We start from the raw sequence: 9,216 nt of genomic DNA, 5'->3' as shown, positions 1-9,216 counted from the left end.
GGAAGGAAGGGAGGAAGGAAGGAAGGAAGGAAGGAAGAGAAAGACAAAGCTCTGCTCATGTTGGATCCTCTTACCTGTTCTAGTTTTATTTCTGTTGGTGGGAAAGAAAAATCAAGGTAGGAAAAAGGGGGTTTACTTTTGTTTATAATTCCAGGTTATAGCCCACTGTTGAGAGGAAACCATAGCAAAGGGATTAGTCACATCAAATCTGCAGTCTAGGCAGGGAGAAATGAACTCACAAATGCTGCTTGCTCCCTTGCACTCAACTTGATTTCTCCACTTTTATACAGGTCAGGACCCCTCATCTAGGGAATGTTGCTGCCCATAGTGGACTGGGTCTACCTATATCAGTTAAGATAATCCCACACACACCCTACAGGCTAACCATATGCAGACAGTTCCTCACTGAGACTGTCCAAGTTATTTGGGTTGTGGATCAAAATGACAAAACTAATCACCAAATATAAAAATGTCTAACTATCAAAAAATGCTAATAATAATTTTCCATGTTAAAAGTCCTTATAAGAGGGGGGCTGGAGACGTGCCTCTGGTTACAAGCATTTGCTCTTATAGAAGACCTGGGTTCAGTTCCCAACCCCCACATTGCTGCTCACAGGCAGCTGTGACTCCAGTCCCAGGAGATCCAACATCCCCTGCTGGCATCTGCAGGCACCAGGCATGCATTTGGTGCACATATACACATGAAGGCGTTTACACACACACACAGGAAAATAAATCTTCAAACTACCTAAAAGATGTTTGGTTTTTAAGTGAAAACTCCCATTGGATAAAGTACAGATATTTTCCAGATTGGCATTTCCCAATTTCAACTTCAATTCCTAATTTCTAATTTTCAGAAGACAGATCCAATATCCAAAAGTTGTTCTTAATCTTCCTCCCTTCTTCCCGCCTTCCCTCCTTCCTCCCTCTGTCCCTCCATTCCTCCCTTTCTACCTCAGTTTTTCCCTTTTTCTTCCCCTCTCCCTGGTCCCACTTGTCTGGCCAGTTTGAGGTAAACTCTCTTTATGCCCTAACATTGGTTCCTGCAAACAGACTGCACCGTGAAGGTTGATTAGGGACTCAGGCTGTCCCTGTGGTTTGTAACTCATACTGAGCCATTCAGACCAGGCATGTCAGGAAAGATATATTTTAACCAAGGTTTCAAATATCTAAAACTCTGACCCATAAGTTTTCCTGCCCCCTAAAACTATGTCACAGCCTATCAACTCTTCCTTCATGACATGCAGACGTTCCTGATGGCCATTTTCTTCTCTGTTGCTTTTCTTCCATTTGTAGTGTGGTATGTAATCCTTAAAGAAATGGTGATCAGACAGACATGGGAGACATAGAAAAAAGGGGCCAGAGTGAGACCGATGATGGTCATTGTACAAGGACGCCATCCTCGCTTGGAATGCTGTAGTAGTGCTACGTTTGCCAAGGGAGGGAGGCGGCATCAGAAGGAGTCATGTGACTTACAATGCCGCTGTCCTTGTAGTGGCACTACGCCAAGGGAGGCGTAGAGAACACGGGCCAAGTGTGCTGCTGTAGCCCTAAACACCTGGGAACGAACTCAGAGCTCAGAATGCGGTTGACAAAGGATAATTAATTGTCATCAGCTGTTGCTGAATCTGTACCTCTAAATGAGGACAGTGCAAACATGGCCGCCCAGCTCCACACCCAGGAGCAGAGACGCTCTGGGAACACTCTGGTCTGGAGCTAAGGAGTTTTGAGAACATGGGAAACGTGATAGAGAACCATTTCTTGGTTCTTCACCGTAGGAAGAGTACGAGGGAAGACTTGTTTCTGACCCTTTTGTTACAGAATCATTTGGTGGCCTCAGCAAAACATCTGCCATATGACCCGTTCTGTCAAAGGAAAGAGAGGCAACCCAAATCATTAGACACACAATGGGTCCACACAAGTATCAGTGTTCTGGTGTGGTAGTGGAAAGAGAGGCAGCCCAAATCATTAGACACATAAGGGGTCCACACAAGCATCGGTATTCAGGTGTGATAGAACTGTGTTAACTCTTGTAATTAATTCTTATTCCCCCATCAGACTAAGCTGACAGCCTTAGAACTTTAAGAATAATTCTCAGCAACTAATATAATTACTAGGAAATGTAAAATCAACAATGGCAGAGACAGTGGAGCCGGTGTCTTGGGGATCAACCTGCAGCCCCCTTCTCGTCCCAGCATGCTCCGTTCTGTATATTCTAGTTGAACTCTGCCAGTTAGTCACTTTGCCTCACAATGGCCAAGTGCACACATGTTGAAGATGGCGACTAAACAGCCTGAAACTCAAAGCAGAGGATGGGGAGTCTTTGTTGTCTCTATTTCATTCCCATTTTCCTTCTGCACTGCCTTCCAAACAGACTCACTATCAACAGCCAGCCATTGCCATCATCATGGGGAAAACACTTGTGAAACTTAACTTCAAAACAAAGTTACTGCTTCACTGAGGCTCGTGTGTGTGTGTGTGTGTGTGTGTGTAGGCCCCAGGGTAGAGGACCTTCCTCACTTGATAACTACCCTGTCCTTTGGAAGCAGGGTCTTGCAATCAAATCCGGACCTCACCAATTCAGCTAGTCTGCCTTACTGGCCTCTAGAAACCCTCCCCTGTCTACCCTCACCTCACCCCAGGTCTTGCTGACATCTCTGACCAGGAGTCTTGCTAACAGAATGATATTGGCCCATCTTTGGTTTTTCCTCAGTAGTTCCACGTTCTGGGTGAAACCCATCTGGCCACCGAGAGCTCCTGCCCTCTCTAGCGTCTCCACGACCCATTGAGATTTTCCTTGTGGGTACGGGAGGGATCCAGCCCCAAGCTCCTCTGTCCTGCTTCTCCTTTTCTCGTCTGTTCCTTTGGGCAGACATTGGAGTATTAACTGGGCTTCGATACCAGCCAACAGCCACCCTGAACAAGTCCTACTCAAGCTTAGCAGTGGCAGTGGCTGGCGTCAGTAGTCCACGTTGTAACTGTGACTGGCGAATGGCTTATCCATCACCCTAATGGGCTATCACACTGAGAGCTCATCTATTAGCTTAGCTCATCTGCAGGGGTTAAGAGAGAGATGGTGTGCCACAGCTGCGGCTTTTAAAGCACCCCCCTCCCCTGCATTGCAAATGCTCTCTACACACTTGCTATGCTTTTAATAATTGAGAACTGGGCTCTGAAAACCTCCATCTCCAGCTGGGCCCGGGGGAACTGTAATCAAAAGAATATAATCAGATCCACAGCAGCATCTCTCAGGCACCACTGGAGACCCATAGCTCTGTTCTAGGAAAAGCGGACCATAGTGACGCAGCTGCACGGATTCCTTCATGGGCCCACAATGAGCAGCTAAGCTTCAGGAACCTTATTCCCTTGTCAGTTTCCTGGCTGATAAATGACAGACAAAGGAGGCAGTTTGATGGTAGTTGGCGTACAGAAAGCATTTTTTTTTTTTTTTGCAAACCTTTGACCTTAAGCACATTTAAAGAAAAGTTGGGTAGAGAGAGCCAGTGTCATTGACTAAAGGGCAGAAGAGTGGCTTTATGAGCTGAGGATCACTGTCATTGTCAACTTGACTAGATTTGGAGTCACGGGGGCTGCAAAGGCGACTCCAGGGAGGTTCTGTGCAGATCAAGGTTCATACACTCAGCTTATCTTGCAACTGCAATTTCACGTGTGCCCCTTCTACGAGACCTGCTTGTGGCTATGCGCCATTGCTTACTGACTCTTCCCTCCTTACCACCTCATAATCCTTAATCCAGCTTCAAAAATTCACTCAGACTGATCTGTGTCTTCCAAGTCATGTCTTATTCTTGGATCTCTGCTAATGAGTGAATTCTTTCTCCTGTGATCCGTGCAGACTTCTCCCGAGGTTGTGAAGGCAGAAAACACTACATCCTGCTTGTTAGTTTTACTGTGGGTTCTGGGAGTCAAACCCAGTTCCTTATGCTTACAAAACACACACACACACACACACACACACACACAATGGCTAGTCTATCTCCCTAGCCCAGCACCAGGTCTTAGGGTAAATACCCGCATTGTCCAGATAAAGGCAGAGGAGAGAGACAGCTAGTCTTGGTTGTATGTTAGACGCACAAGTACATTCAACTTACAGAAGTAATTGAAAGGCTAGAGAGATGTTCAGTGCTTGGGAGCATTTGTCTTTGCAAAGGGACCTGGTTGCAGTTCCCAGCACCCACGTGGCAGCTCACGACTATCTGTACTTCCAGTTTCTAGGCATCAGATACCTTCTTCTGCATACTCAGGCTCTGCATTCACATGGTTCACATGCATACATGCAGGCAAAACGCCCACACACATAAAATATAAATCTCTTTCTAAAGTACTTGGAGTATATTTATTATCTGTGTACTTTCCTGTCTACTAAGATTTGCAGTGATGGTGGCTACCTCACTGTGGCCTTAGATTAATGGGTACGTCATTAAAGAGACAAAGATAAAAAAAATAACAGATTTGCTGAATGAAAGTTATTGGTGGAAGTTACCCTTCCACTGTGACTGTAGATGTGTTTGCTTTCTTCACCTTATTGTCTGCATCCTTCAGGTTTTATTATGAACAGTCAAAAAGCGAAAGGTTAGGGTTTCTACTCCAAATGGGGACATGTCTGGCAGCAAAGGTTATATACCCACTGTATTGCGTACTGGTGCCTGGTCCAGCAGAGTTCTCTGTGTTTGCCTTCATCCTGTGAGATCGATGGACTGACTTGCAGAGGGAAACTCCATCTCTGCACATGTCTGAGTACACGTGTCAGAGCCACAAGGAAACTGCCAGGTGTGGGCTCTGCAGAGGCCCTTGCAAATGCAGACCTCTGTATTTGCATAGGAAGCTAGCTAATGAGTCTTCTTCACCATGGCTGCTGAAATCTCAGTAGAGCAGTGGCTGCCTGGAAAAGAAAGCATTTCTAAAGAGGGCAGAGCTGCCAGTCCTGCTGCCCCAGCCTCCCTAGGTCCTCACCATTCCACGCACAAGCTGAAGAACCACACAGGCATTCCTGAAGAGCATTTTCCAAGTGTGCCTCAGAGAGAGTGAAGGCAGGTGAGATTGTCTGTGGACTCCCAAATCCATCAAGTCCTTTCTCCGGGCTTCCTCTTCTCACCCCAACCTGCCCCACCATTAATTTCCTGTCCTCCCCCCCACCAGTCCCCTCCCCGTGTCCTCCTCCCCCCACCAGGGCAAACTTCCTTCAGTGAGCATACAGCCATCCATCCATAGGGGTGACTTGTAATCTCAGGACAGTTTTACAGACCTGCACCCCACTTCCTTCCCCTTGTACAAGTTTGAGGACTTGGGGTAGGCTGGAGCTTTCTGACCAGAAGCCAGCCATCGCTCTCCGGGGCTGTGCTGAGAAATGTGTCAGTCCAGGAAGCCGGCACCACCTCTCACGTCTGCTGACACCACTTCCCACTAACGTCTGGGAAAGCATTCTTCTGGGTCTCTTCTGCCAACAGCATCAGCGCTATGTTCTCTGGTGGCTTCTTATTGAGGTAACAAAGGAGCCACAGGCTCTCCTCACCACTACACATCAGTTCCCTCCAGGTGAATCCGCAAAGACTTAGCTCCCCTCTACTCCCACCCCCACCCCCAGGCGACCCACTGCAGACTCCAGGTCTGCAGCCCAGTCTGTGTAACACCATGATCACTCAGGCACAGTCTCAGGTGGTCACAATTACCTGGCCTTCAGCACATGATCCCTACCTACTGACCGGAGCCGTGGAGCTTGCCTTGTCTGCCTGGCTTTAGCCATCAACTTGACACAGTCCTGCAGTCACCCAAGACAGGGAGCCTCAGCTGCAGCATCACCTCCATCAGATTGGCTTGTGGCTGAGTACTGTGAGATTTTCTTAATCGCTAATTGATGTAGGAGGGCCAGTCTACTGCGGCCTTGCTATCCTTGGATAGGTGGGCCTCAATTATATGAGAAAGTTAGCTGGGCAGACAACAGGAGCAGGCCAGTTGTTGCGGGAAATATTTTTAAAATGAACCCTCTAACTCACTGCACTCCTGCTTCTCTCAACCCGGCAACTCTTTGCACTGCCAGGCCACGTTCCTGCTCTAGCACTGGCACTGGCGGGCCACAACACGATGTCCCAGCAGGGTCCCTCCAGCTCTGTCCCACATTCCAATAACTAAATAGATTCGCCATCCTCAAGGTTTGATTACACAATATCCAGTAACCCGATAAAAACAAGACTCAAAGCTTATAGTTAACCAATCAGATTTATATATCAATAAATTCTCAATACACAAGATGCCAGTACAGTAATTGGATAATGATAAAAGCGTCCAACCTAGATTAGACAAATTATCCCAATATTCTAACCTTTATGATATCATAACAACATGTGGCTGCTCATAGCCATTCTGATTCACGTCCGACGCCATCTTCCTTTCTCCATGGTCTCTGCTTCCGTTCCTGCCTCCAGGTTCCTGCCTGAGCTTCTGTCCTGACTTCACTCAGTAGTGCACCGTGACCTGGATGTGCGAGCTAAGTACACTGTTTCCCCTCCCAGGCTGCTTAGAACACTGTGAAGATTCAATAAGTGAAAATAAGGGAAACCCTTACCGTAGTGCCCTACAGCCAGAACTCAGTCCACGGTGGCTAAACCAAACACGTCCCAGCAGAGTCCAGGAGACAGAAGTGGTTCCCAGCTCCATCCCATGCTGCCGTTTGCTGTAGGCTCCACACCAAGCGATGCTCTAAAATCTCTCTGTTGGGGCATCATCACTACTGTCAATGGGTGGGTGCTACTGCAGATCAAGTGTCAGAAGAGTACGAGGACCTTCGCTGTGTCATGCCACAGTAGAGGGCCGATAAGGGGGGCCAGTCACGTTTTTCAGTGTTAATGTGTTTTTTAAACGCATCCCGGTGGCTGGAGAGATAACTCAGTAGTTAAGATACTTGCTTCTTTCTCAGAGGACCCAGGTTTGCCCACTAGGACCCACATCCAGCTTGCGATAGTCTATCTCAGTTCCAGAGGAACCTGAAGCAGCCTTTCAGTCTCCAAGGGCACTGCTTGCACAGAGTGGACACAGGCAAGAAGGCTCACGCAGTCTACATATATGAAATTAATTGAATTTTTAATTAAAAATGATTAAATGTATGTGGGATTCGTGTGTGTGTGTGTGTATGCGTGTGTGTGTATGTGTGTGTGCATGTGTGTGTGTATATGCATGTGTGTGTATGTGGGTGTGGTGTGTGTGTATGTATGTTTGTGTGTGCGTGTGTGTATGTATGCGTGTATGTGTGTGCGTGTGTGGGGTGTGTGTATGTATGCATGTGTGTGGGGGGGTGTATTTATGCATGTGTGTGTATGTGTGTGCGTGTGTGTGTGTTTATGTATTCATGTGTGTGTATGTGTGCGTGTGTATATGTGGGTGTGTGTATGTATGCATGTGTGTGTATGTGGGGGGTTGTGTGTGTGTGTGTGTATGCATGGGTGTGTGTGTGTGTATATGTGTGTGTATGTGTGTGTGTGTGTATGTATGCATGTGTGTGTATGTGGGGGGTGTATGTATGTATGCGTGGGTGTATGTGTGCGTGTGTGTATGTGTGCGCGTGTGTGTGTGTGTGTGTGTCTGGACCCCATGGAAGAGGTTAGAGGACAGCTTGCTTTCTTGTTTCACGTGAGTTATGTTTAGCAGAATGCCATGAGATATCATCGGCTTAGCTTCTGACATCCCTAAGAGACATATTCTCAGGGCACACTCCGCATTCCTGTCTCTAATAAACCTGTCCCCCTCTCTTCTGCAGTACCCCCAACCCTGATGTGCATGAGTTTTATTGCTGGTATACCTGGTGTGACTGGGCTCCACATGATCTCTTGTTTCCTGCATTGGATAAGTGTGGTTTTCTGCAAAGGTCTCCATCAGTTGCAAAGACACGTCTCCTTGATGAGGGGTCAGGACTGCACTTACGTCTGAGGATCTAGAGACTCTAACTGAATGTTTAAATGTATTCCAATGGAATCACTGTAGAGGTGGTACCCTCGACTCCTCCCTTAGACCCGAAGATGTTGCTAGGCAGCACCTGTGGGCCAGCTCTGCATCGAATGGCCACCTCCTGCTCTCCCTACGGGCAAGGGTCATAGCCTCCCTGTAGGGGAGGGCTTCTGAACATGGAAAATGTATGCTAGACAGATGAGATCAGCCTCAGTTTACCATATGGACCCACAGCCCAAGGAGGAAGGATACATCACACCTCTATGGGGCCCATATGGGTGCTTGACTCAGGAACAGGGAACTGTGGAGGACCGGCTTCATGGTATGGAGAAGGGGAGCTGATCCCGGTCTTTACCCATGTATGTGACTGGCCTGCTTAAGTAACTCCTGAGAGACAGGCATGTGCTAGGTCTGGTCCTTTCAGTGAAGAGGTCTGCTGGAGCTGGGGCCTCTGTGTGAGAGCAGGGGGGTGGGTGCTGGGGGATTGCAGCTAGGCCAGTCGAGGCTCCCCCAGGTTTCCCAGCTGTCAAGGCAGAACTTAACACTGGTCAAGGCCTGACATTGCAAAAGGGGCCTTCCAAGGAAAGTCTGACAGATGACTGCTGGCACACCCTGATGACTCGATGTCAGGGTGCAGGTAAGAAACTAAGAGGCAAGGTCTGTCGCAAGCCTGGATGCTCTTCTTCCAGGCCAGAGTTAGAGTCTGGCTACAAGAGCCCTGTATACCAGCAAAGCTCTCTCAAGTTCCCAAACACAGAGTCCATGGCTCTGAGATTTGTTCTTTCCATTCGGATGCTACAGACTTGAGTTCATCTTCTGCTATGCCAATGTAATCATTTGGAGGGAAGTATGTCTTGGGATTGTATAAGAGCCATCTGTGGGAAGCGTGAGTGATAAACCCCACGTTGGTCTAAGGTTGTGACCTGAGAGCCATGGTGAACGCAAACTCTCCTGTCCCACAGAGAATTTACATGGGGTTTGTACATACCAGCCTTGATTTATTTCTCTGGCTTAGCTGCAAGGTGCATGTTATTCTCTGGGTATTTAAATATCACCAATAAATGACAAAGTTAAATGCTTAAAAATTTTAGTTAACTGGCCTCTTCAAGTGTTTTCAAAGAGACAAATAGGAGGAGATACAATATGTTGGTGGACATGAGAGAGTGGGGGAGGGGACATTTGGTGGGCATAAGCAAGTGGGGGGATTGATGGACATGAGAGAGTGGGGGAGGGGCATTTGCCTCTAGCATATTCAGCACA

This window comes from Mus caroli, chromosome 6, assembly GCF_900094665.2.
Source record: "Mus caroli chromosome 6, CAROLI_EIJ_v1.1, whole genome shotgun sequence".
Lineage (NCBI taxonomy): Eukaryota > Metazoa > Chordata > Mammalia > Rodentia > Muridae > Mus > Mus caroli.
This window is presented reverse-complemented; position numbering follows the sequence as displayed.